We start from the raw sequence: 26,998 nt of genomic DNA, 5'->3' as shown, positions 1-26,998 counted from the left end.
CCTTCTCATGTGATATCATAAAGAACATATGCATATTTCTGGCAATCCCGTCAGATCTCGAAGTGCAGAGGCACACAGAGAGCTGCGCATTCCTGACATCCATGGATTGTCTCATATATGTCACCACATCTTCCCACCAGGATTGTTTCCCCCACACACTTCAAGATGGTAACTTCCCAACTGTCCAAATTCTATTTGGAATTCTCCTGGAGTGTGTAAATGTCAGGGCCGGTTTCCTTTCCGTGGGAGAGCTTTGAAAGGAGAACTGGACGCCTAACTCCCTCATAAATAGGAGCCAGAGCGTCCTTTTTTCCTTTTCCTTTTTTTTTTTTTTTTTTTTTTTTAAGGTGTGCATGTCAGATGGGAGGGAGGGAAAGAGTATTTGGCTAAAAGTTTAAAAAAAAAAAAAAAGGAATCTCTTTTCAAGAATGACATTCTCCTGATTTTCAACATACAAACAAAATGCTTAAGCCTGCATGGAGCCAGATTCCAAATGGTGGATTTTTCTGGCTAAGACATCCCTTGGTTGCGCTGAGATACAATCACTTAAGCAGTGAACTCTATCGGGGCTAATGCCACCCCCTGCATGCCTAGGAAAGGGCACCTGTCAGGGGCCTAGCAGAAAACAGATGGCACACTTAGAGGAGTAGCTCAAGATGTTTTAACAAAAAAGGCTGTGCTCAAAGGTATGAGTTAAAGGAACCAACCAAGAATGGGAGCTCTCGGGGACTATATGTAATAAGAGCCTGTTACAACTTCCAGGCCAGAAGGGAGCCAGCTAGAGGGACAGTCATGGATCTGAGTGGGAACCGTGGAGTCACTGTGTACCCACAGCCTCATCTGGAGGGGAGGGGAGGACTCCAGGGAAATAGAACCCGAACTTCTATTTCCTCCCTGCCCCTTACTGGTGCTTCCCGTTGGCCAAAACCAGTTGGTAACTGTCAGGGAAGATAGACTCAGGTGCTGCATTCTGGGAGTGTGGGGAAGCAGGGCGGAGGGGAAGAGTGGGTCACGAGGGGCAGAGACTAGTCAGAGACAAGAATGAGTCCACCCCAAAGTCCTGGATACTCCTGAGCTCCCATATATCATCAGTCACATGTATTCCTCACCGCAACTCAATGACACAGTTATAATTCCATAATACAAAGAGGAAAACTGAGGGCTAGAAAAGCAAAGTAACTTACCCTTCCACTGTTAGACAATGGAGCTTTCCAAAGACAGAACTGCTAGGTTCTTCATAGGAGGAGGATGGGTAGAGCTAAAATGAGTATGGTGCTAAACAGAAGCTAAGCAATTCTGTCATTGGAAAGTTCCATTTAGGTATGAAAATTTTTCATCACAGATGGTGAAAACAGTACCCAAATCAGACTGCTCCCGGACCTCAGAGAAATAGGAATGAGGGTTGAGATATTGAGAGATGTCAGACCATCTCAAAAAAAAAAAAAAAAGAAAAGAAAAGAAAAGAAATAAAAAAGTATATAAATCTATTTAGTCCCCAAGTTTAGATAACAAAAGCTCAGATAATGAGAATTTGGATAGCAGGGTGGTCATGTGACCTCATCAATGAAGTATCACTCACAGACCAGGCAGAGCCTCTGGAAACAGTCTCAAACACAAGAGTCACAAGTTTCAACAGTCATGAAAATGTCTCTATTCACCCTGAATTCATGCCTTCATTAGTTTGTCCTGGGAAACTGCACATGGTATTGTTGTAGATTTTGATGATAGCTTAGGGAACTTTACTTATTTCTTGGGCAGTAGAGAAATTACATTGTAAATTTAAAAATCACAACAGAAAATCCGAAGTCCCCAGAAATACTTGGATGAGAATATTCACAGCAGCTTTGTTCATGATGGCTACAAGTCAGAAACACCCAGAAGTTCATCCACAGAAGTGGAAAGGAGACGGTGCTATACTCATAGAGCAGAATCATACTCAGCGATAAAAAAGAATAAAGGACTGAAATACGCAATGACAAGAATGAATCTCAAAAGCAGGTTGAGTGAAAGATTCAGAGACAAAAGAATATATGTTGTTTGAATCCATTTATACACAGTTCAGTAGTGGGCGAAATTAATCTGTGGTGATAGACATTAGGAAGTGGTTGCCTGTAGGAAGGAGGGCTGTTGATTCACTGGAAAGGACACAGGGGACCTTGTGGTGAGGGATACAATTGTCAAAATTCATCAAACTGGATATAGAAGATCTGTGTATCATACTGTCTATGACTAGACCAAACAAACAGTAGGCACAAGGGAAGGAACCTGCTTTTGTCTCCTAGGAGGACGACCATTATTTCTTTCTGGGGGAAATACATTGACAAGCTGAGTTAGACTGAAAAAAGAAGACACGGAGTCCCAGAAGCTGACAGAAAGTCAGAGAAAAGTTAAACTACTCGTGATAGAGGAGAAATTTGCTGCTGGATGAGAACAGTAGCGAGGGAAGGAGGAAGTGGACAGAAAACCAAATTGTGGCTGGGGGCCATCATGAGGAGGTATCTGCCAGGACATTCTTTGTGTTAAGGGGAGGAAGTCTTATAAGTACTGCAATGTTAACCACCTTTGTTGCCCCAAATCTACAGTAAAACTGAATACATATGAAAATAAAACACAAGAAATCTTCTAAAATATGGAGGAAAAGAGGCTCTGTTCAGCTGAGACACAGAAAAGAGAACAACCTTGGGGCATGAGAAGCAAAGAGTAGCGGAAAAGCACGGCAGGCCGTGAGCATGGGGACATAAGTGACCCAGAAGTCATAGAAACCTGAAGGCAAACACTGAACATCCCTGCCCCTCTCCGTCCCCCCACGTTTGGGAAATGAGTGGACATATTACAAACTTGAAACACAGCGTGATGATTTCACCTGACCTCAGCTGGTTACCATGCTTTGCGATATGTTTTTTAAAAAACACCAAAAACACCATTGTTCTTAAGTAATATATTTTCATGCTTATATGTCTCATGCCATGGATTCTAAGAGGAACACTTATTATTATTGTTATTATTATTACTATTACTTTGGAACTACCCTGGAATTTAAGGCACCTTACAGTTGATAATGTGTTATAGTTTGTCAGCATTTATTCCTTTTCATTAGTGTATAAAATAATATTGAGTGTTTCAATTGACTGTGTCCTAGATTTGATGGCACTTGGCATTACCGGTGCATATTAATTAACTAGCTGGGGTGGGTTTACAGTCGTGGAGTCAGAGAGAAGGAAACCTTCATGGGGAAAGGTAGGCTTGAGGATCAAGGGGACATTCTGAAAGAGAAGACAAAGTGGCAGTGGAAACACATAGTAACTGTGGGGGGAGGGGGCAAAGAGAGATAAGAGATAAATACACCGTGAAGGGGTTCCCCAAGGTCAAGTGGGGAGGGAGGTAAGCGCTCAGACACTGAGAGAAGAATTCCCAAAAGAAAGCCGAGGGTGGGGCACAGTCTACTATGACCTGAAAATTGATCCTTAGTAACAATCTCCGTTTCATCTCAGCTGTGACACAGGTGCTCACAGGGAGGGAGACTTGGAACATCTTCTCCTTTTGGTCTTTTCCATCCCTGGCGTTGTGACATGAACGCATCTGATAGAAAGGGGATGTGCCCTGAAATGCTAGTCCCTCCAGGTTTCTGTCAGTGGGATCTGGGATGCTCAGTGGTGACAGTGGCAGATCCAGTCACACCAAGCACCACCACTTATATCCTGTGGGGTACGTGATGGGCCTCCCACCTGAGCCCTCAGGTTCCCTATAGGTGTGGGGTACTGCGCTAGTCTGCTAGCTCCACCACGGCAACGTACCACTGACTGGGCAGCCTCACCATGGCAGTGTATTTCCTCCCAGGTCTGGTGGCTGGAGGGCCAAGAGAGAGCGTCAACGGGTGTGGTTTCTCCGGGCTCGCTCCTTGGCTTGCAGGGAGCCATCTTCTTGCATGTCCTCAAATGGTCATCCCTCTCTCTGTGAGCATCCCTGGTATCTCTGCGTGTCTACATTTCTTTTTGTTAAAAGGACACCAGTCAGATTGGATTGGGACACATTCTAAGAGCCTCATTTTAACTTAATCATTTCTTTAAAGGCCCTTTTCCCCCGATATAGTCATATTCTGTACTATGTCCTGGGGCCTGGGGCTTCCACATATTAATTTGGGGGGAGAAACACAGTTCAGGCACTGTAGAGATCACAAGAGGTAATTTTAAGTTTTTCTCAAAATTGATTTCCATTTTTTCTTTTTATTTTGGAGGTTAAGCTTAAACCGAATTTATTAAACCAACATATTTTGAGACAGGTAGTTTTTTTGTCTTCCTCTCATGTTTCCATTTAAAAGGATGTAGCATTTCCCAAATCAAAACCGCAATGAGATATCACTTCACACCTCTCAGAATGGCTAAGAGCAACAACGTAAGAAACAGCAGGTGTTGGCAAGGGGAAAAGGGAACCCTCTTTGCCCTATTGGTGGGAATGCAAACTGGTGCAGCCACTGTGGAAAACAGTAGAAGTTTCCTCAAAAAGTTAATGGAACTACCTTACCCAACAATCACACTACTAAGTATTTACCCAAAGAATACAAAAATACTAATTTGAACGGATACATGCACCCCTATGTTTATAGCAGTATTATCCACAATAGCCAAATTATGGCCACAGCCCAAGTCTCCGTCAACAGATGAATGGATAAAGAAGATATGGTATATATATACCACATATATGGTGTGTGTGTGTGTGTGTGTGTGTGTGTGTGTGTGTGTATATATATATATATATATATATATATATATATATATATGGAATATTACTCAGCCATAAAAAAGAATGAAAACTTGCCATTTGCAACAACACGGATGGAGCTAGAGAGTATTATGCTAAGTCACATAAGTCAGAGAAAGACAAATACCATATGATTTAACTTATACATGGAACTTAATAAATAAAACAAATGAATAAAGAAAAAAAAAAGAAAGAAAGTGAGAGAGGCAAACCGAGAAACAGACTCTTACCTATAGAGAACAACTTACCAGAGGGAAGGTGGATAGGAGAATGGGTTAAATAGTGATGGGGATTAAGGAGTGCATTTGTGATGAGCACCAGGTACTATGTGGAAATGTTGAATCACTACAATGTACACCTGAAACTAATATTACACTGTATGTAAATTAACTGGAATTTTAAAAAAAACTTTAAATAAATGGATAAATAAATGCATACATAAATAAAAGGATATAGTACTTATCTTTTTCTTTTATTTATGTCCCTTTATACAGAGAAACTAGGAATACCTGCTTCTACCTACTGCAAGAATTCATATGAAAGGCCAGTAATATGCCAAACATTTGCAGCTTTTGCCAAATAGACACTATGTGTTCAAAGCAAGGTGATTCCTATGAGAAGTCACAGGCTCCATCTTACTCCTCCAAAGGAACTACTTTGGGAGATCCGAGACCTGAGTAAGGCTCATTAAGTCTATGAGAATTGGCTGGGGCTGTTAAAATTTTGTATGTGCCCAGCACGTGGTGTAATTATGGCACATATAGAAAGTCAACAACTCTGCCATTCTTTGCCTTTTCTTATTTGGTAAAGAATCAGTTGCACCCAGAGTTGAGACATTTTTAAGCATCCTGCAGTCCAGAGGACTCAATGGCCTGAACATATTTTTTTCCTTAAAATAATGACAGCAAATGCAATCTCATACATTTAATTAAGCACAATGTATTTTAACCTAAAAGCAAGCATTTGAGTTGGAGTATCTTAAGGGTTTACTGAAAGCATCTTCAATGGGAGGCAACATCAAAGCAAGAGAAATAACAGGAATTCAAGTAAACAAAAGTGAATGAGATTAGAAGTCCACCCATGCTTTTCTACCCAGCCCTGCTGTTACCACATAAGTTCATGCTTTCATTACTTTGTCTTAAGAAATTATAGTTAGTGTCTACTTACTCTCCCTACCTCTGGTCCCCTTCCTTCCTGATCCATCCGAGACACACCAGAAGATCCCTGTTTTGGAGCACCACTCTGATGTGTTATTTCATTCTTCAATGGTCTCTCTTGGCACTCTATTAACTAATGAATAAAGCCCATATCCATTCTAGATGTCAATGCCTTTTAGGATTTGGCACCAACCAACCTTTCTAACTTTGTTTCCAACATCCCTCATTATGAACCTTGCACTTTAGAGATTAACCAATCCAGCTGTAGCGAGAGCCCCAAGAAGAGCCTTTCAAAAACATGGATTCCCCTATCCTCCCTATGGAAGCTGGGTCTTTACATCTTGTGTAGGGTCTAGGAATTCCCCCTTTTAGATGCTGATCTTTTAGATGCCCCCTTTAGGGCCCCACTGATACTGAAAGACATCTAGTTTGGATGTTCCAGCCAAATTCCATCTTTATTATTCATTTGAACTAATCTTTTGCAGGTTCTTTGAGCTCACCTCCATCATGAAACTGCCTTTCTCTGACTCCACTTCCCCTTAATCCCCGCCTCCTTCCTCACTACCAACTTGCTAAGTTTCTCTCCCTCTTCTCTACTCCCATTCAGTGTGTCTCTACCTTCCATATGGTCCATCTCACGTTCTACCTTACATTTTAATTGCTTTTACCTTCCTAGTAGCCTGTAAGCATTTTGAAGGCACATTCCACATCTAACTTGTCTTTGTCTCTCCAGACCAATCAAAAAGTCCAGGAAAAACTGACACACTTGAGTCAAGTATCTCTTGACTCAGAAGGGTTTGCCAGTGATTCAGTAACCCTAAGTCCCATTAGGAGGAGAAAGGCTGATAAAGATTTTTCATTTCTATTTTTAACTTCTGGAAGAACCACCATGCCCTATGATCCAGCAACTGCACCGCTAGTTATTTACTCAAAGATACAAATGTAGTGATCTGAAGGGGCACCTGCACCCCAATGTTTATAGCAGCAAGGTCCGCAATAACCAAACTCTGGAAAGAGCTGAGATGTCCAATAACAGATGAATGGATAAAGAAGATGTGGTGTATATATACAATGGTATACAATGGAATATTGCTCAGCCATCAGAAAAGATGAATACTTACAATATACATCGACATGGATGGAACTGGAGGGTATCATGCTGAGCAAAATAAGTCAATCAGAGGAAGACAATTATCATATGGTTTCACTTATATGTGGAATATAAGAAACAGTGCAGAGGGGACCAAAGGGAAAACTGAACAGGAAGTCATCAGAGAGGGAGAAAAACCATGAGAGACTCCTAACTATCGGAAACAAACTGTGGGTTGCTGCAGGGGAGGTGGACTGGGTGATGGGCATTAAGGAGGGCACATGATGTGATGAGCATTGGGTGTTATATGCAACTGATAAATTATTGAACACTACATCTGAAACTAATGATGTACTGTAAGGTTGTTAATTGAATTTGAATAAAAAAAGGTAGATTAAGCTGAAATTTTTTTTAAAAAGGAAAAAAAATTCTCTAACTTATTTTCTTTATTGTGTTATGTTAGTCAGCCATACAGTACATCATTAGTTTTTTTTTGTTTTGTTTTTTTTTTAAGATTTCATTTATTTGACAGACAGAGATCACAAGTAGGCAGAGAAGCAGGCAGAGAGAGACGAGGAAGCAGGCTCCCTGCTGAGCAGAGAGCCCGATGCGGGACTCAATCCCAGGACCCTGGGATCATGACCCGAGCCAAAGGCAGAGGCTTTAACCGACTGAGCCACCCAGGCGCCCCACATCATTAGTTTTTGATGTAGTGTTCCATGATTCATTGTTTGCAAATAACACCCAGTGCTCCACGTAATCCATGCCCTCCCTAATACTCTTCTATCAGAATCCTATTTTTACAGTAAGTACAAACTGAAAACACTGCTTTGCCAAATGAAAAATGTCAGACCACATGAGCGAGTCAAAAAACTTCAGTCTCTTTCACACCTTTTATAAGCTACATGAGCATGGTTTTGTCTTTCTGTTATTCATTTTGGAGAAAAGATTTTTATTTCCCCTACTCGCAAGGAAGTTTTTTCTGATGAAAATAATTGGTGTGAAGTTTGTGAGGTAGATTGACATTCATCATGAGGACAGAAGGTAATAAATTAACAATCACATGGAATTAACATACTTAGATAATCACTTAATCTTTGGGGGCTAATCATCCATTTCTGAATTTCTAAGATTAACTACTCCTTAGAGCTTAAGATCTATTTTAAGACAAAAAAGAACTGACTGAAAAGAGACCCCTCAGAGAAAGAATCCTCATTTCTCGCACCTGTGGTTTTTCATTGCTCCTATGGAGAGCTTAGGTTGGTGGACACTGGGAGCTTGAAGTACTCCTTGGGGAGGTTTTGTTGGAACAGTAGAGTTATTAAATAGCTAAAATGTCATGGGCAATAGATCTAGGTTACAAAGACAATACAAAGAGAGGTTTCCAAAATAATGTCCCCACCTGTAACTGAATTCAGCAGTGATGACTATAATCCTAAACAGCAGGCAATATGAAAAAAAAGTTGCTGAGCTCTGGAATGTATTATAAGTAGTCTTTGAATTCATATTCGCCTATTCAAAACTTTCTCTTCATTTTATGAAATCCTGAAACTTATTCTCGTAATGAGTTCATGTCTCATCCTCTGTCGTTGTTGTTTGTTTGGTTGGTTTTTTTTGGTTTTTTTGTTTTTTTTTTTTCCCCAAAGAAAAAGAAAAGAGTTTAAAATTCCAGAAAAGCTCTTAGGAGAATTTTGGATCATACTGAATACTGTACTAATTTACCTTCCATCATAGTCTGATCTCCCTGCTCCTCCTATTCACACAAACACCATTCTTCTAAATTCCAAGATGGCAAATTGCTTCCCCTAAGGATCCTGAAACATTTAGGGAATGTGACTTCCAAAATAATTATTGTAAGTTTAACTCTTTAAATATTTAATTAATGCCTATTCCAAAGAGTTGTGGTTTAAAACAACCATTTTTAATTTTCATGGATTCTTTGGGTCAGGAATTCAGACAGAGCAGAGCAAGGATGGTCTTTCTGCTTCACACTGTCAGAGACCTCAGCTGAAATCTCCCAGGGGTGGGGGCTGGAATCCATCACTCATGGGTCTTGTGGTTGAGGCTCGCTTTTGGCTGACGGTTTCAGTTTCTCTTTAGGGAGCCTCTCCATGTGGGTTAGTTTGGGCTTCCTCACAGCATGATGGCAAGGTTCTAAGGTCAAGAATCCAGAGAGACAAAGGGCCAGGCAGAAGCCACATCAACTTTTATGACCTATTATACCAAATTATGCAACACATTCCATTCACTGAGGTAGTCATAAAATCCCATCCAGTCTCAAGAGGAAGAGAAATAGATACTGCCTCTTAATGGGGAGAAGTAAGGTGCTGGAGCTGCCTGAGGGACTGGGGGTCTTGTTGCAGCCATTTGTGAATGGGGTTTGTTGACTCTGAGCTCCCCTTGAAGGGTGATCTGGTTGGCTGTTTTCAGGGAAGCATTGGTTTTAGTATTTCCTTTGGGAATAATCAGATTCCTTGAAGTATATTCTTTGAAATTCCTGCTTGGGGGGATTGTATCCTAGAAGACTCATGGGGACTGGAGGGGAAAGGACTGGGGCACTCAGCATTTGATGCTGATATGCATAGAGCTTGGTTATCTCCTTGTCTTCAGCGGGACACTACAGCGTCAATTACATGAACATCTCTGTCAGGCAACGCCCAATTCAAAGTTCTTTGGTTTGACTCTCTTCAAAGAATAAACATCTAAGCCTCTGTGGGCTTGGGAAGGGTCAGTTTGCCAGTGGCACAGATTTTGGAAGAACTAGAAATCTGACCTTTGCCAATGGTTTTTACCCAGTTCTATTTATTTTTGTTCCCACCACTATGCACTGTTACAAGGGTAACTGGAGCTGTCCAACCTGTGCATTCTGAGGAATCTGTGATAGCTAACCACTCTGGTTTGGGACCAGCTGTTTGGTTTGCTAGCTCAGTTAAGATTTTCTGTATGCTTTCCAGCTTCCAAGTATAATTGTTGTCTTCCTCTTTATTTCCCAATTCTTCGAATCTCCTCCCCATGGCTTTAATGGGGTCTTGACAAGGGGATGACTTTGGATATGCACATTTGAGCTTCCATGTTAGTGTAGGAGTCTCTTAAGTCTCTTTCAACCATTGTTTAGGTGACATGATTAGTACACCCTAAAGATCCTATTTGCTCTTCTCTCAACCTGTTACTCTTTTTTCAAGTATAATAGCACCACAAAGTGAATTTCAGGTGTGTTCTAATCAGTAGAGATTATAACTGTTATTCCATTTGTTGTACACATTCAACTCAATGCTTTTCAAACTGTGTGAGACAGTCTAGTAGTGTCCTTCAAGTGATTAATAGGTAAAAGTTTGAAAAATACCATGTGCCTTCCTCTCAAATATTTACACTATAACTTGGGGAAGAAATATGCTTTTTTTTTTAAATCCAGTGTTGCTAAAATATTCAACTATATAATCCTTTTTGTGGAGAATACCTTATCAAAGTGGGGTTCACTAACCTCTTACATCAGATGATTTGGGATTCTTTTATATATTTGGACACAGATCTCGAGTCAAGATTGGGCCAGTGGAAACTTGAAATTTAAAACAAACAGCTAATTCTTATACAACCTGACATTCCTGGAGAGCCTATTCCCCACCATTTGAACCTCCATATCAAGACATTTTTCCCTTGGCCCCTCCCCCAGGCCTAATGTATTCTATCTACTCTTTAGGGAGAATCGCCTCTCCTGAGCAGTGAACTTGGCTCACATCCTGCACCTTTCTTCTCTCTTTGGGATCTTCTTGCTGCTAAGAGAGTATATTTCACTCTGTGGGGTAGGCTTTGCCCCAAGGGAGGAAACTTGTGATTATCCAACTGTTCTGGAGCCCGAGTTAAAAAGTGTATCTAATATAGGATTTAAACAATAGAAAATCAATCTATTCACTCCAAGTATTAAAGGTGATATCTTATTCTAGGTTACCCACGTTCCTCTCTCTCAGTTGGTTCTGAACTGAGGCATGTTATGTATTGAGGAATGTACTGAGCTGTCTCAAATCCCAAACTTACATTTGAGGATAACTGACCTGGAGGCAAGCTTCAATAAACTATGACCTAATATAAGTACATCATATAACACAGTAGAAAACACATGGCCGTTTATCTTGTTGTTGTTGTTGTTGTTGTTGTTGTTGTTGTTGTTGTTTTTAATTTACAACCACAGGAAGAGCAGACAAGGTAAAGAGGCAGTAACCGAATTTCACTTATTTGGAAGTAATTCCCAAGGATTTGAAAATAGCCAGATCCATCCTTCATATTTCTTTTAAGATCCCTCTTAAGACAAGCAGGGAGATAGAAGATCAGCCTGGGTAACATCTGGTTTGTTTAGGAACAGAAGGGATGTGGTAGAGGAGTTCTTGGAAGCATTCTTAAAAGATGTGGAAGGAAAGCACCTGGAAAAGCCCACTTTATTGAAGGAAGGCTGCAGGGACCCAGGCAGAGGAGGTCATGTCGAACAAATCAGACGGAGTTTCCTTGAGATATCCCTGTCATGAAAGATGAAGGAGATTTAGTGGCTGAATAAAGAGAACTTTGATTTTAAATAAGATCTGACAAGATTCCACATCTGGGATTAATGGTCAAGGAGAAGTCATTGAAGGTGGGTAATGTAGGGTGCAAGATACAAAACCGGCTCCAGACAGAGAGATGGATGAGGCAGGGAAGAGCTTTGTGACTTGGGAAAGGATTACCTGCCTGGAGGAGGGGACAGTAGTAACACAAAATGGTCAGCCAGGTTGGGATAGCTTTTATTTATAATATGCATTGAAGGAGAGCCAAACAACAGGACAAATGCACCAAGTCTCGAGATGATTCTGAAAGCCAGACTCAGCAATCCTAGCAAATCGGTCCACACAGAGGTCGAAGTACTTGACTAGGATATGGTGCCTTGGGCAGAATGGAGGAAAGCAATGTAAGGAAAGAGACCAAGATTAATGAGCCAAGGAAGGGAACAGTTGGCCCAGTGGCATTTTCTGAGGCCAGAGCTTTAGATGATTGGGAAATTGGCCAAATTTGTCTTCAGTGTTTCTAGTTTCTCTTCTTGAGCCCTCTCCCACACATCTTCCTTTCACCTGCACCAGAAACCACCCTGAATCTCAACCCCAGCTTCCTGAGTTTCAAGCCTTCTAGTGTTCTCACACTTTCCTCTCTTCCTCCTATAAAAACCTAATGTCAGTAAAGTATCTAACTCCCCCTACGGGATAAATGTGTAGAGAAAGTATAAGGCATTATTCTTCCCCTGGGCATTTATATTTTAATGTAAGATAAAAACTTGAAGTCAAATATTATAGCCATTGTGATAGGATTTCAGGGCAGGGCATGGGGAGGATGTAGTGTGGTTATGATGTGTCCCTGAGGTCACTCATGGCTCTTGTCTCCTGCACCTGGTGGTAATATCAAGGTTGGTCCTGCCAAACAATATTCTGGTCTTCAGTGCTTCTGAACATATACAGTAAAATTGAGCTTTAAAAACGGAGTTTGCAGAGGAAAAAAACAGTATTGGCAGGATCCCACAGTATAAAATCATGGTACAAGGATATGAGGGCGGAAAGAGCAACAGGGAAGGATACTCAGGCCCAGAGACATTCAGGCTCTGAGGGCTGCAAGCCTTTTCACCTTCAACATCTTCCTCATCCCAATAGAAATCATGCCTGTTCAACTGCCGCTCCTTCCATAGATAGGATTTTATTTCCTTCTTGTTACTAACGGCATTAGAAGAAATAGAAAGAAAATATGTTTTCTATAATGAATCCTCATCTGAACTCAAGGAGAAAAGGGAAGGAGGAACAAAATGGACAGTAAGCCCAACATCCAGCTCCCACAGTCTTTCCTGCTTATTTGGAATCTGGGAAGGCATAATGATTGCACAGGACAATGGTTTTCCTCTAGAAATCTACTAGATTTCTCTCAGAAGACACAGGAGTGTGGGAGATATGTCTGTAAAGGAAGGGGACTGTGCTCCTACAGCTTCTTCACTCTCACCCAGAAGTCAGACACTCAGCAGCCTTAGCCAGCAGAGATACCACTGAGAGGTCAGTATGAAAAGACACTGTGTTCGAGGGGTTCTCACACTCTCTGCAAACTTGACCATAGAAGAGTCTCCCACACCCTCCTTGGAGCCCAATTTGATCTCCTGCAACAGGTTTTAATAATTATCTAATTATTAGATAATTAACTAATTATCTAGTTGCTCATTCCAAGATTAGAAGCAGGGCACAAAAAGAGTGGCCATACGCTAAGCCAACTTGATAGAAAAGGAAAAGAAAGAAAACATATGGGACGCCTGGGTGGCTCAGGTCATGATCTCAGGGTCCTGGGATCAAGCCCCACATTGGGCTCTCTGCTCAGCAGGGAGCCTGCTTCCCCCTCTCTTTCTCTGCTTGCCTCTCTGTGTACTTGTGATCTCTCTCTCTGTCAAATAAATAAATGAAATCTTTAAAAAAAAAAAAAGAAAAGAAAGAAAGAAAACATATGCAAAGGACATGAGGCCTTTAAAGTATTCAGACGAGGCTACTGGGATCTGGGACAGAGTCCTGCTACTCAGGGTATCCTGGGGCCTCACTGTCTCAGAGCAGATCTCCGACCCTGCTCTCCATGACTCTCGCTCCGGTTCATTCCATTCAAGGCTGCTGTGGGAACCAAACCTGTCCTCAGGTCAGAGCCCTACCTCACTTTTGCCTCTGCCTCTCATGCTCTGAGGCAGCTCACCACATAGCCAGCCCCTACTCTGTTCAAAGCCCTTTGCCATTCCTTAACCAGACACCACCAATCTGCAGCCCATTACTCTGTTTCATTTTCTGTAGAAATGACAATTACAATTTGAGACTCCATGATTTCTATACTTTTCTGCTTGTTTATATTCTGTCTTCTCTCCTTTGAATGAAAGCTCCATGAAAAAAATGAATCTTGTCTTGACTGGTCACAGTTCTATCTCCAGTACTAGTAAGGTGGGGAGTAGCTGCTCTGTAAATACTTGGGAAGAACTAATAGAAGAGGGGTCCCCAGTGATGCCACCGAGCTCTCCCTAGGAGGTGACATTATTGCCAGTGTCCTTCCTCGCCATGAAGGAGGCATCTATGTGCACTTAGTACATCTCCTGCCCACAACGGATTGTTTGTATTTGCTGGAAATTCTCAGTCATCTGGAAAAATCTGGTATTGTGAAAGAGCCCTTTCTGCAACAGGGATACCAAGAACATTGTGAGGAGAGGTGGTTGCCTGTTTTCCCTCGCTGGATGAAAGGAGGCCACGAGTCTTTTTGCAGTTCTACTCAGGAGCCAATAAAATAGAAACAAAACACACATGTGCCAAGAGTTAAGGGACAAGACGGAAGTGGCTTAGGTTTGTGGTCTGTTACCACATGACAACATTGAGTTGGAGCCAAGGTATTTTCTGTTCTCTCCAGTCTCTGGATGTTGGAAGGCTCTGCTTTGGAACAGAGGGAACCAGCATGTCACAGAGGAGGAACTCTGTGCCCGGTGCAGGGGTGTGAAAGTGTCAGGGAAGATGTGTTTCCACAAATTGAAGAGTTAGGAAATTCAAAGTTTCCCCTATAAAAAGGATAAGCAAAGGATGGCCCAGAGCCAAATCTGGCCTGCCCTCTTTTATGGGGCGGTGGGGCGCGGATGGGGGGGCAGTTTTCGTTTTTATTTTCCCAAATGGATATTTTTTTAACTAACAACAACAAAAAGACACTTTCTTGTATTTACTCAGAATCGCTCTAGTTCCTAGGAAATAAAATTAACATAGCATAGAAGTAAAGGACATTAATGTGGAAGTCAGGGTAACTGCGTTCTTGCCCTGACTCATCTACTCACTCATTATGTCTGCTGCCTGTTTTTGTGAATAAAGTTTTATTGGAACACAGCCACGCTCATTTGTTTACATATTGTCCATGTATCTTTGCCAGGGTTGAGTAGTTGTGAAGGAGACCACATAGCCCAGAGAGCCTAAAACATTTACTATCTGGATCTATATAGAAAAAGTCTGCCAATCCTTCCCTTATTCCAGTAGTGGTGCATAAACAATAAATTTTGGAACACTGAAAAAAAATTAAATTAAATTTTAAAAAAAGAAATACGTCGTAACATATGAAATTGCTGATATTTGACCGTTTTGATTTTTAAGACAGCAATTTCATATAATTCAATTTAAGAGTTCATTCTTTAAAATCTGTTCTTCAGTATCCATCTCAAAACCATTTCATCCATAAAGGTTTCCCCAGTTCTCCCAAACAGATGGGAATACTCTCTTCCTTAATCATAGAACTTTGCTCCTACCTTTGGCTGATTCTATGTTTGTATAATAGTCTTTCAGTGTATAGCTTCCCAGTTATCCCTAAAAGTACCATTATAGGCTAAATTGTGTCCCCTGAAAATTCACATTGAAGCCTAACCAATGTAACTGTATTTAGAGATAGGACCTTTAAAAAAGTAATTAAGTTAAAATGAACTTTATAGGGTGTACCATATTCCAATATGCCTGGTATCTTTCTAAGAAGAGATTAGGACGCAAGGAGAGACACCAGAAATGGCCACACACAAGGGTAAGATAATGTGAGGACAGAGTGAGAAGGTGGTGGTCTACAAGCCAGGGAGAGAGGCTTAGAAGAAACCAAATCTGTCAGCAGCTTTATCTTGGACTTTAGTCTCCCAAACTGTAAGAAAACAAATTCCTCTTGTTTGATTATGTGGTATTTTATTTCTGTGGCATTTTGTTATGGCAAACTAATAAAATACCTCAAGAGCAGAAGCTATTCCTTCTTTTGCTTTGCATTCCCAATAGCATCTGGAGCCACATGTCTAGTATTTGTTGATTAAACTTCACAGGATTGAGTGAAACAAGATGTATAACATGATGTGTCTGGGGTTTAGAATATTGATTTTCCAAAATTCCTAGAGTGTAAATAAGAATTTTCCACACAGAAATGTTCTAGAAGCCTCTAGAATGGCCCATTCAACAAACATTTATGATATGCTCAACACAAATGTCAACTTACACAGCTCTGATGATTTACTGTTTGCAGTGAAAATTGAAGAAGTACACTATTCCTTTCTTGGTCTACTCAGGGAGAGAAAAAAATAGCCAGAATACTGGATAAGAATTTTGTCAATTAGAATAGCAGGCCCTTGGCAGTCAATCCTGAATAACAATCTTCAGGGGAGACTAATAATGAACATTAAACAGAAATATTAAATGTGTAGTTCTAATTTATATTCCAGATGTTAGAATCTGCAAAAATGGCCAATGCAACAAAGATCAAACAATTTGAGGAGTCAAAGCTTTCCTGTTTTATCCACAATCCGTTGAGTAAGAAGTAAGAAGTGTGACTGCTTCACATGGGACTGTAGCCAAACCCAACCTGAAAGAACTCGTTTTGCAAATATCTCCGAAATGCAGAAGCTTTCCTGGTTGTTCGTTTCTAAATGAACAAATAAAAGGTTTCAGTATGAACAATGTCCAGATGCCCCAGAAGCCTGCTCTGTTTGCCAATTCCATTGACCAAACACACATTCTACTCCTTTTAGAGTTCAATGACAGCACACAGCGAGAAGCATTGTTTTAGCGGCTAAGGATTTTACCCACGTAAAGCTTGATGAGCAGATAGCCAAGGAGACACCACCAGGCATTCTGATGGATTGGAAAATCAGAAGTCATTGAGCACTGTCAGCTCTGATCTTTCCCAGACCCATACATTTCACCCAGGGAATTTCCAAACAATTATGAGAAAACCTGAACCACATTATCCCTAACCAAGTCCTAGTTTTTAGTGGCAAAAGAAACCTCCTCCCTGAATACAGTGAAGTCTTATAAACACCATGGCTGCTGTGGTTTAAATTCTCAACAGAGGGTAATTAGCTTTTCAATGGTAAGTTCCTTAAGGGTCTCTGGAAAATAAGGCCTGGTCACCAGTTCGCCCTTGGCCACTTGATCAAGAAAAGAAAATTGTTCCAAGTTGATACCACAAGCCCTTTTCCTCCATGTGCGGTGGGATTTTTCCTAAGAAGTTGAAATTCATATTGTTAGTCCCTGGTGTTCAGTGGAAATATGACTTGGTAACTCTAAGTAAAAAATCATAAATCAGTTCATTAAATCCACATCAACTGACCCACATATAAATGTCATGAAAGGGGATATACAGAATTATATGTATCTGTATAAACCAGATGGGGCTTACAGTAAGATTGTCCACTTAATTAAATAATCTGGACTTCAGGGGATTTATTTTTACTTTCTTATCCAGACTTATCACCATTATACAAATAAATAATTGTTCTGGTAATTTCCAATCTTTTTCATGGCATGTAGTAGACCTTTGTGAATGACAATGTATGTGCAATTCTCTCTGTGGCCTGGATCTTTAATGCACCAAGTCTAAATCCTTTAACAACAACATTTATCACATCACCCTACTGCCCCTGCACCCAAAATTTCCATGGTCTTTTACTCCCAACCATTACAATTAAACTTCTCTATCTTCCACATTTTTTCTCTAGTCAAATGCCCCAGTCCTCTCTAAAATACATCTGCCATTCACATCAAGAAAGACTCTCCCAATCTCCAGAATAGCCATGTTTGCTCTTGAGTCTTTTCCTCCCATTTCTTCCTGCCTCCCATTTGAAGGATTTCTTCCAAACTTCAAACTCCAGTTTGAAATGTAGTTCCTTGAAGTTTGCATTCTGGAAACAACACCCCACATTCACTTCTATAGCACTGATCCTTCAGACCATGTAACAGCCATTGATTATATTTTGAATACTCTTGTTCTATGCATTTTGATCAAGTCTCCCTAAAATGCAAATTTTGTTCACTGCTGTATTCTTAGCACCTAGAAAAGTGCCTGGCATATGCGAGGACTTGATAAATACTTGTTGAATGAATACATCATTAAACAACGCCTCCCTAGTATAACCTGGAACCTCTCGAGGGCAAGGACCATACTATTACCCTTTTATTTTTACTCCCCACAATCCACTGTGGGTACATCCTCTTTACCAAGCACTCACCATTCTCTGATGCCCAGGAACTGAGAAGTCAGCCAGAAGCCCAGCACAGACTGTAGCTGCATGTCAGCCTTGGAGACAAATACCATACCATGACCATGTTACAGTGGGCACTGCCTAAATTCTTCCTGAGGAAAAAAGAAAAGGAGGAAAGAGAAAGAGAGAGAAAAAAATATATATTGAGATTGTCAAGAAAATAACTGTCCGTTAAGTTGAAAATATGATCAACCATCATTTTAGGAACATGGTCCTCCTTAATTATCATGTTTCCTACAATCATTGTTAGGCCTCGTTATGTCTGTTCCACACAGAATAACACTTACTAAAAAATAATACCTCCTCAATTTCTATGAGCACATGTACTTCTGAAGTAGACAAGGCAGGTATTATTTTTTAAAGATTCTATTTATTTATTTGAGAGAGAAAGAGAACACAAACAGTGGGAAAGTGGGAGGGAGAGGGAAAAGCAGGCTCCCACTGAGCAGGGAGTCCAACTTGGGGCTCGATCCCAGAGCCCTGAGATCATGATCTGAGCTAAAGGTAGATGCTTAACCGACTGAGTGACCCATACGCCCCAAGGGATGTAAGTATTATTATACCCATTTCATGGGTGTAACTTATTTGTTTAATAAGCTTGTCTTGTCAATATAATATGGATACTAAATGGTAGAGTTAGTTTGCCTCCCATTTTTTCATGATTTTTTAAAAGATTTTATTCATTTGAGAGAGAGGCGATGAGAGAGAGAGAGAGAAAGAGAGAGAGGGGAGGGTCAGAGAGAGAAGCAGACTGCCCACTGAGCAGGAGCCTGATGTGGGACGCTTCCCAGGACTCCAGGATCATGACCTGAGCTGAAGGCAGTCGCTCAAGCTGAGCTACCCAGGGCACCGTTTCATGATGCTTTTTACAAAGACCCATAGTCATAAAGATAACTTCAACATCCATTCACTACTCATTTTTTGGAATCTTCCCTTTTTTTATCTCCTTGGTACTCCCAATGGTCTACCTCCTTCCCCTTTCTCATGAAAATATGACAATTGTTAAAATGGGCAAAGCAAATTGTGGCAATTCTAAGTGTAGCAGGGTAATTCTCTGGAAGAGTAATCAATGCATTATTACAAACTTTGTTTCTTCATAGCATCATCACCTAAAAACCTAAATTTTTGTTTTTGAACTGAAGCTATTGCTTTAGGGAAAGAGAAAATGCAGAAGATAAAAGAATCAGATGTTGACTTTATATTTCTAAAATATACTCTAGAAACAGAGCATAACCTTGAGAGCCAAGGCTTTCCTTGGGAGAGCCAGGCTTTTATGTTAGAGAAAAGTTTTTCTGAGTCTTCAAAAACTTGGATGGAATCAGAATACAAATCTTATACTATAAATAGTAGTGTAAAGAAGAAGGCAGATTTCTCTCCAGAAATTACATAGCTTTGAACTGCTAGAGGAACAAGAGAATTGAGATGGAAAAGGGGGCAAGATTTAGTAGTTGTTGCACAGATCTCAGAGGAGGGAGGCATGTCTCCATCTTCCCTCCATACATGGCCAGGCCTAGCCCCAGGGAAGGCTGATAAGAACTGTAACTATATAGGAAATGTAACCACAGACGACTGGCATCTCACATCCTGTCCAGCAGGCTGAGTGGAGAATCTATCTGATGTGACCTCTCCAAACTCAGTATAGTGAACAAGAAGGGAAGACTTGGGACCAGTCAGAGAGAAAGAGACTGAGACCATCTTCTGAATGTCCTCCAGCCCTAGGGAAGCAGGCGAGCATCCAAACATACCCTGTCCTTGAGAGAGGACTGGTAAGAGGCCATCATCAGCAGTGATGGGTGGGACAAACCCAAGGCCACGGATAGATCCTGGACAGGAGAGACACGGTCAGTGTCACTGTGCATGAGATAAACCTCATCAGTGACCACAACAGTCAAGGACATCTACGCTAGCCCCTTGCCCTAACGCCATCATCAGCATACCAACCCCTCCAAAAACACTTAGATGCACTCTGGGATTACAAAGGATAGCGGAAGCACACTGAGTGACTGGGATGCAATTTAAGCCTGCCTAGAAATGACTAAAGTTCCAGCTACTGGGCAGAAAGGGGCTCAAGAAAGTCAGTGTTTGGTTCCAGAAATTTTGAGAACGTCACAGTTTTGCACACCTGCATTTCTACCAGGGACACATGCAGAAGGTGATGAACTAGGAAGGATGCAGACTACTGTGGGACACTGAGCCAGCAAAGGAATGCCAAATCCATTTCAGAAGCTGGGTCTGTCTTCAAAGGGTTTTGACTCGCTGACCTCTGGCTGGCCTGCGCCTTCTCCTCAGACACACCAGACAGACGAGTAAACACAGATCACAAGTGGACCACATGTTCCTATTCTTCTTCCAAGTGCTCTGTGGCTAAGGGCCTCCCCCAATCCAGATTTTTCATCTAGGTCCTCTTGATTGGTGCTGGGGCCCCACAGAAGCCCCCTCCTGCTTCTCTCTGCCAGACAATGGCTGAGAAGACAACAATCTCATTTATGGGGGTTTCCCAATATTGGCCAAGATGCTCACACACAGCTTCTCTCATATTCATGGTCGACAGGTCCTGAAACCCTGACTTTACTCATTGCTTTAGGAAATCATTTTCCATGCTGGTTTATGCCTTTAAATGCTGACATTCCTAGGTAAAGGCCCTGGTAAGCCCCTAACACTTCAGTATGAAGAAATCCTTATATTCTTTCCCTCTTTGACAGGGGTGACCTAGAGAAGCAGAAAGACAGTGAGTTAAGAAAGGAGATGAGGACCCTAAGAAGGGGGAAAGAGGGTCCAGAAGGGGGAGTCTGGAGGTGCCAGAGGAGCTCTGCCCACCATACTTCTTGAGGGTAGGCGCAAGTGTGCAGTGAACTGCCTCTGTATGTGGCTAGAAGAAATGGAAATCCAGTCAAAGACCAGGATGCCTGATGGGGGACAGAGGAAGGGAATGTGGACCCAGATGCTTTCTAATACACCCGTATCCCGTAGTCCCACGTTAGCCAAATTACTCATCTACTGTTCTAGAATGATAGTCCAGAAATCTCCATCTTACCATTGATTTTCTTAGCATCGTACTCTTAGCTGAAACTTAAACCCTTTCACAAATAAGGAAATGACTCCCTTAAATCAGCCCAGCACAGAAGCTAGTAGAGAACTTCTGTAACTATCTTCTCTGACCTTTGTGCATCACAACCCAATATAGATAGCAAGGTATCCCAGTTTGAGCCTTCAGAAATTCACTTTCAATTTTTCTTTTGGCTGAGAAAGAGTGGGTGAGGAGAATGAAGGGATCCCTGAAAAATCCCTAGGAGCAGCATCACATGCACCATGGGAACGGGCAGCCACTCACAGGGGTGCCCCAGGGACCTGGAGTAGCTGTTGGAGAAAGCTCAGCCGCCTTCTTGCAAACATCCTTAGAGACCACTTCAGTTCTCTTTTCACACCTGGCATGTATTTATGTGGTACCAGAAAAGGGATTTTTTACTTTTAAATTATGCATGTGGATTTGCACCTTTATTCTATCAGAATCAAACTAAATGTTATTCCACAACACTCCATATAAAGTTAACGATACAACGTGACTAGAGCTCTTTCCTGAAATATGACATTCTTCGGGGACCCTGAAAGTATTAAAAGGACTAAATGCCAGGGCCAAATTGTACCCCTGGAGTCACATAGAAGCCCCACAAGTACTGGTATACCAGTGACATATATATTCCTTGGTCTCTGTGAATGCAATCAGAAGCTTTATATACAAAGCCCCTGAAAAACCAGAGGTAACATGGCCCGGGGTCCGAGAGCCGCCCAGATCTGGGCAGAATAGTCCACAGCCATGTTTGATGGCAGAGAACTGATGCTGGTCAAAGCCAAGAGAAAAGTTAAAGATTTAAATGAAAAAGGAAGTTAAACTTCCACCCCTCTGGTACCAAAATGTGGCAACATTTAGAAAATTAGAAAATCAATTTTGTGGTTAACTCAATGATTATTTTTAAATCACCATTTGATCAAGAGCTGTTGAACTGCATTTTGTTGGCCCAGTGTCAGAGATTTGGCAGAGCAACTTAATTCAGAATTTATAAATTTACAGAATTTTTTTCTCTTCATTTTCAAGATTTAATTTGTATGTGTTCTGTTCATGATATAATTGAGTTCATTTGGGGCACAATACTTTACATGAAAAGAGCATATATTTATATTTTTATATATGTAACATATATTTTATATGAAATATATAAATACATACATAATACATATCACATACAAATACATATACCTGTGTGTGTGTGTGTGTGTGTGTGTGTGTGTGTATTTCCATGTAGATATGTAGGATATTTTGGAAAAGGCATTGAAATAAGATTCTTTTTAAGATTTTAGTTATTTATTTGAGAGAGAGAGCACGAGAGCTAGCACAAGTGGAGGAAGGAGCAGAGGGGAAGGGAAAAGCAGACTCCCCACTGAGTAGAAAGCCTAACGTGAGGCTTGATCCCAGAACCCTGGGATCATGACCCAAGCCAAAGGCAGACATCCAACCCACTGAGCCACCCAGGTGCCTCCTGAAATAGGATTTCAAAGTGCTGACTGGCTCTACCCTTATTATGGCATGCGAGCTGCCACTAGTATTCTGTGGGGTCCTGGATAAATTATCTAACCTCTTTGGGCCTGTTTATTCATTTATAAAATGGGCATAATCCATTCTTTCAGTATTATTATGAGTAGTAAATGAGATAACAAATATGAGAGCAGATCACTCATTTGTTTATATATTGGTAACAGAGACATATATCCAGTTAGCCTTTTTTTTTTTTTTTAAGATTTTTTTTTTTTTTTAAGAGTCTGAGTCCTGGGGCGCCTGGGTGGCTCAGTGGGTTAAGCCGCTGCCTTCGGCTCAGGTCATGATCTCAGGGTCCTGGGATCGAGTCCCGCATCGGGCTCTCTGCTCAGCGGGGAGCCTGCTTCCTCCTCTCTCTCTCTCTCTCTCTCTCTGCCTGCCTCTCTGCCTACTTGTAATCTCTGTCTGTCAAATAAAATAAATAAATAAAAAATCTTTAAAAAAAAAAAAAAAAGAGTCTGAGTCCTGCAGAGCTATGATGGATTATCCGTGATTCAGTTACTCAAACCTTTCTGGGACTCCTTCGCAAATCAGCAGTTAGCACCTAGCAGAAGTTCACCATGCTCAACCCTTACTTAATAACTATTTCTGAGGCTCTATCAGTGCTGTTCCACAGCACTTACTATGAAGGAAATGTTCTGTATTTTTACTGATCAAAATGGGAGCCACTAGATACAACTGGAGGCTGAACTTCTGAAATGAGATCAATGCAACTGACAAAATGAATTTCTAGTTTTATTTCATTTTCACTCATTTATTGAAGAGACTGTCTGTTTTTCACTGTATATTTTTTCTTGTTTTGTCGAAGATTAATTGACTACAAATAGCCACAGATGGCTAGTAGCTACCCCCACTAGACAGGGCAGGCAGGCTAAAAGCTTGAAATAGCTTGTTCCAGAGCTTTCCCTACTAGCTTGCACCACCAAGATGCAGTGTCTGTCTCCACTGTGACTTCCAGCCCTGCGGAGGTGGGAAGTATGTCTTGAATTAAAGCATAATGAGCATTTAAAACACACAGTGCACCTCCCCATTCTCATGGCAGACACACACTCCCAAAGAGGAGCCTCAAGAAGGCAACACTTAATCAAAAGGAATGAAAAGTCAGTGGTGAGATTTCCAGAACTGAGGCAGGAACACACAGTGTTAGGAAAAGAATCCTCCCCAAAGGGTTTCCTAGACACCACCTCCCTCCCACCTCCCTATGTGACTCTATCATCAATCCCACCTCCTCATCCCTCCCACTTACCACAATGGCCTGCTTATTTGGGCCAGGAGAGGCACTGCCATGGCCAAGTTTGGGCCACTGTGAAGATGTGAATTCTTCTAAAGGAGCAAAGGTTGTAGTAGCTGCAGAATATTCTCAAGTGTGTGCGTGCGTGTGTGTGTGTGTGTGTGTGTGTGTGTGTATTTCTTCTCCCTTTTCTTAAATAGCTCTAATTCCAGCATTGAACTTGAGACTGATCATTATTTCATCCTCTCATCATCTCTCAATATATTCATACCAGCACAGACAAGACTCCCAATGTCAACACTGTTTGCTTTCCTTTCCAAGCAAGACACGTTCAGTCCTACACTATCACACATTTAGAGCAGATGTTCCTAAAAAGGATAAACCAGGTGCTTAACATATTTTATTCCAAGGGGTAATTTTAGAAATTATTGCAATCAATGACCTAATAATAATGGTGGTAATGATGAGGCCAAGTTATTATTACCTATTACCTTTAATCATCGACAGCAACTCAATTGGACATAATTGGAGGCATCATCATAAATAACGTGGAGCAGATGGAAGATGCTGGGCTTTGCATTTCCAGGACTAAGTGGGAGGGTTAATGATAGAGCAATGGGCATAAAAAAAGGGGCCACTTATGTCCAAAATGCACCCCGCACTGGAATCTTCCTGGATACCCATAAAAACAGAGCTGAAATTGATAGAGATACAAGCAGCCAACCCCGTACTAATTTTGCAGTAGACTTCTCCCTATCACTCATTGCAAGACCCCAGTTCTTCCCACTTCCATCCCTGGGGGGTAACAGTGGCCTTCTCTGTTTCTTTCTTTCGATTTTATCGGCACAAGGAAAATAGGGTAATGCCCTGTCTTAACCTTCCCCCAACCTCCCTCATTCTAGAAAAGCATGCCTCTAGGGTGGTTTTCACCTTCTGAAAGCATGAAAATGCTTTGGTGAGTCATTTAGCATTCCTTTAATATTTGACATGAAATACAGTAAGAAATCTCGTCACCTACTCAGTAACTCCACAAAACACCCATTTCCTATGGGCCGCTGAGTGCTGTTTATGTGCGGAATGCCCATGGAAGACACCTTAAGTGTACAAGGTAGGTAACCTGATAGAAAATCCTAGGATCTAGGGTTTTGTCATCGGGTTCAATTCCTGGAAGTGCCCTTTACGGGGCCATGACACTGGACAAGTTACTTGCCCTCTGGGAGCTTCTGTTACAGCAAATGGAAACAGCTTGTGTGAGCAGACTCCTCTCCGTGAGCCAGTGACACCCCATGCTTTCCTCCACAAAGCATTTGTCCCTCCAGACTATAGCTGTAGGTTCACTTTCCTGTCTCTCCTACAGACTTTGCAAGGGTACTGTACTGGGTTATTCCATTCACCATCCCTGGCACCTGGCACGTATTAAGTTCTCAGTGAACATGAGCACTTCCCATATCTCTAAAGGAATGTACAGTCTAGGCGGAGAGATGACCGATGTCCACAAAACAGAAGAGAGACACAAAGTCAAGAGAGGCAATATAGAGTCCGTGGGGCTCAGGATGGCCAGGCAAACCAACTGGAAGTGGGACTGAACCACTTTGAAGGCTGTGCTAGAGTCTCTCCAGATAAAGACATTCCCCAAACTACCTTGCATACTCTCAAGCAATTAGCTGCACCGCTTTATCCTTTGGCCCCACATTATTCGAATGGCTATAACACTGATCCTTAAGAACTCTGCTGAGATGAAACAATTCTTTTCTATGGTTTAATAGGTATACTCATTGTAGCTCAAGGACAAACACCATATAAATATCATAAGGATAATCGCACTGAGGAACAAAATATTAATGGTGCAAACATTCATGTAATGTTTCATGTCTGTGGTCTTTGAGGACACTTTTCACTCAAACGTCTCTAGATGCATAAATACATATGGTCCATAAATATGTCCAAAAGCACTTTTCTCTGTTGTACGCGCACATACCTCACCACAGTACTAAAAACAAAATCACTTAAAACTTTTATGGAGTCAAAGTCTTTTTTAAAAATATCAGAATTCTCATTAAAGCCGATAGGAATTTGGTATAAAAATTAATAGCAGGATATAAGCTTATAGAATCTTATCATTAATATCTTTACAATCCACTGGGCTTTTTGAGATGTGCCAAACATAACCAAGATTTACTGATGGATATGATATTTGGGGGCATAAAACTTTATATGTGTTTTCCTTTGCTCAATTAGTAAATCTCATCTACGTTAATACTGTCATGAGATTTTATTAGAAATGGCCAGATATCATGGTCAAAGTAGACCCTTTGGTTTGGATTCTTCACTTACGTGCTCTAAGCGTCCACTTTATTTCTTGTAATTAGGGAAATTCAACTGAAGTAACAATCTTTAATTTGAAAACAACTTATGACCGTAATGAGAGGTATGAATGGGGATAGAAACACGGAAAAGAGAATCTCAGCTCTCAGTAAGATTACCTCTTAGTTGATAAGGGAGTGGAAGGGCGAGACTAGCCAACAAACACAGCGTCCTGTAGAAATACGTGAAGTAAGAGAAATAAACTCGGGGTCATACGAGCTCTCCAAGAACACAGACCGTTATTCAACTGGGATGATGACCAAGGAGCACAGAGCAGTTGGGCCACAGCAGACTTTGGGCCAGAAGTGTTAAGAGGCTTGTCAGCGTGGACCAGAAAGCGTGAGCAATGAGAGGGAAATGGGAAAACCGGGAAAGCCATTAGCATCCCTCAGCTTGTTCTCCCGGCATAAGAATGTTGGGAAATCAAGTCAGAATAACAGATGGGTCCCCAATTCTGGAGTGTGCAGAATTGCAACTTCATTTAGTAAGCTCCGAGAGACCACCGAACAGTAGGCTTCTCTCTCCTGTAGGATAACATCCAAACCCTCAGCATGGTGTACAAAGCCTGCCATCTTCTGAACTTTACCCGTAACCTCCACAAATACACGTCCCTTGTGCTCCCTGTATTTTGGCCTAGAATTCATCAGCGTCACATTAAACACCATGATTTCTCATACTTCTGTGCCCCTGGGTGAGTAGCCTCCTCATCCGGGAAAATACTACGAACCCTTGGGAATTAAGCTCAAAC

General features: G+C 41.4%; 1 long non-coding RNA gene across 1 annotated transcript in view; it reads right to left on the bottom strand.

Moving 5' to 3' along the window:
- The window catches only part of LOC116596145, a 44,763-nt gene extending 26,613 nt beyond the window's left edge, over positions 1 to 18,150 (bottom strand). Inside the window, exon 1 of the long non-coding RNA XR_004288018.1 lies at positions 18,032 to 18,150. This is a non-coding gene — a long non-coding RNA (uncharacterized LOC116596145). The remainder of the gene's footprint in view (positions 1 to 18,031) is intronic.
- Positions 18,151 to 26,998: the final 8,848 nt, after the last annotated feature.

The sequence above is a fragment of the Mustela erminea genome, chromosome 7 (assembly GCF_009829155.1).
Source record: "Mustela erminea isolate mMusErm1 chromosome 7, mMusErm1.Pri, whole genome shotgun sequence".
In the NCBI taxonomy this organism is placed as follows: domain Eukaryota; kingdom Metazoa; phylum Chordata; class Mammalia; order Carnivora; family Mustelidae; genus Mustela; species Mustela erminea.
Note: the sequence above shows the minus strand (reverse complement) of the source record. Positions and strands in the feature narration are given on the sequence as shown.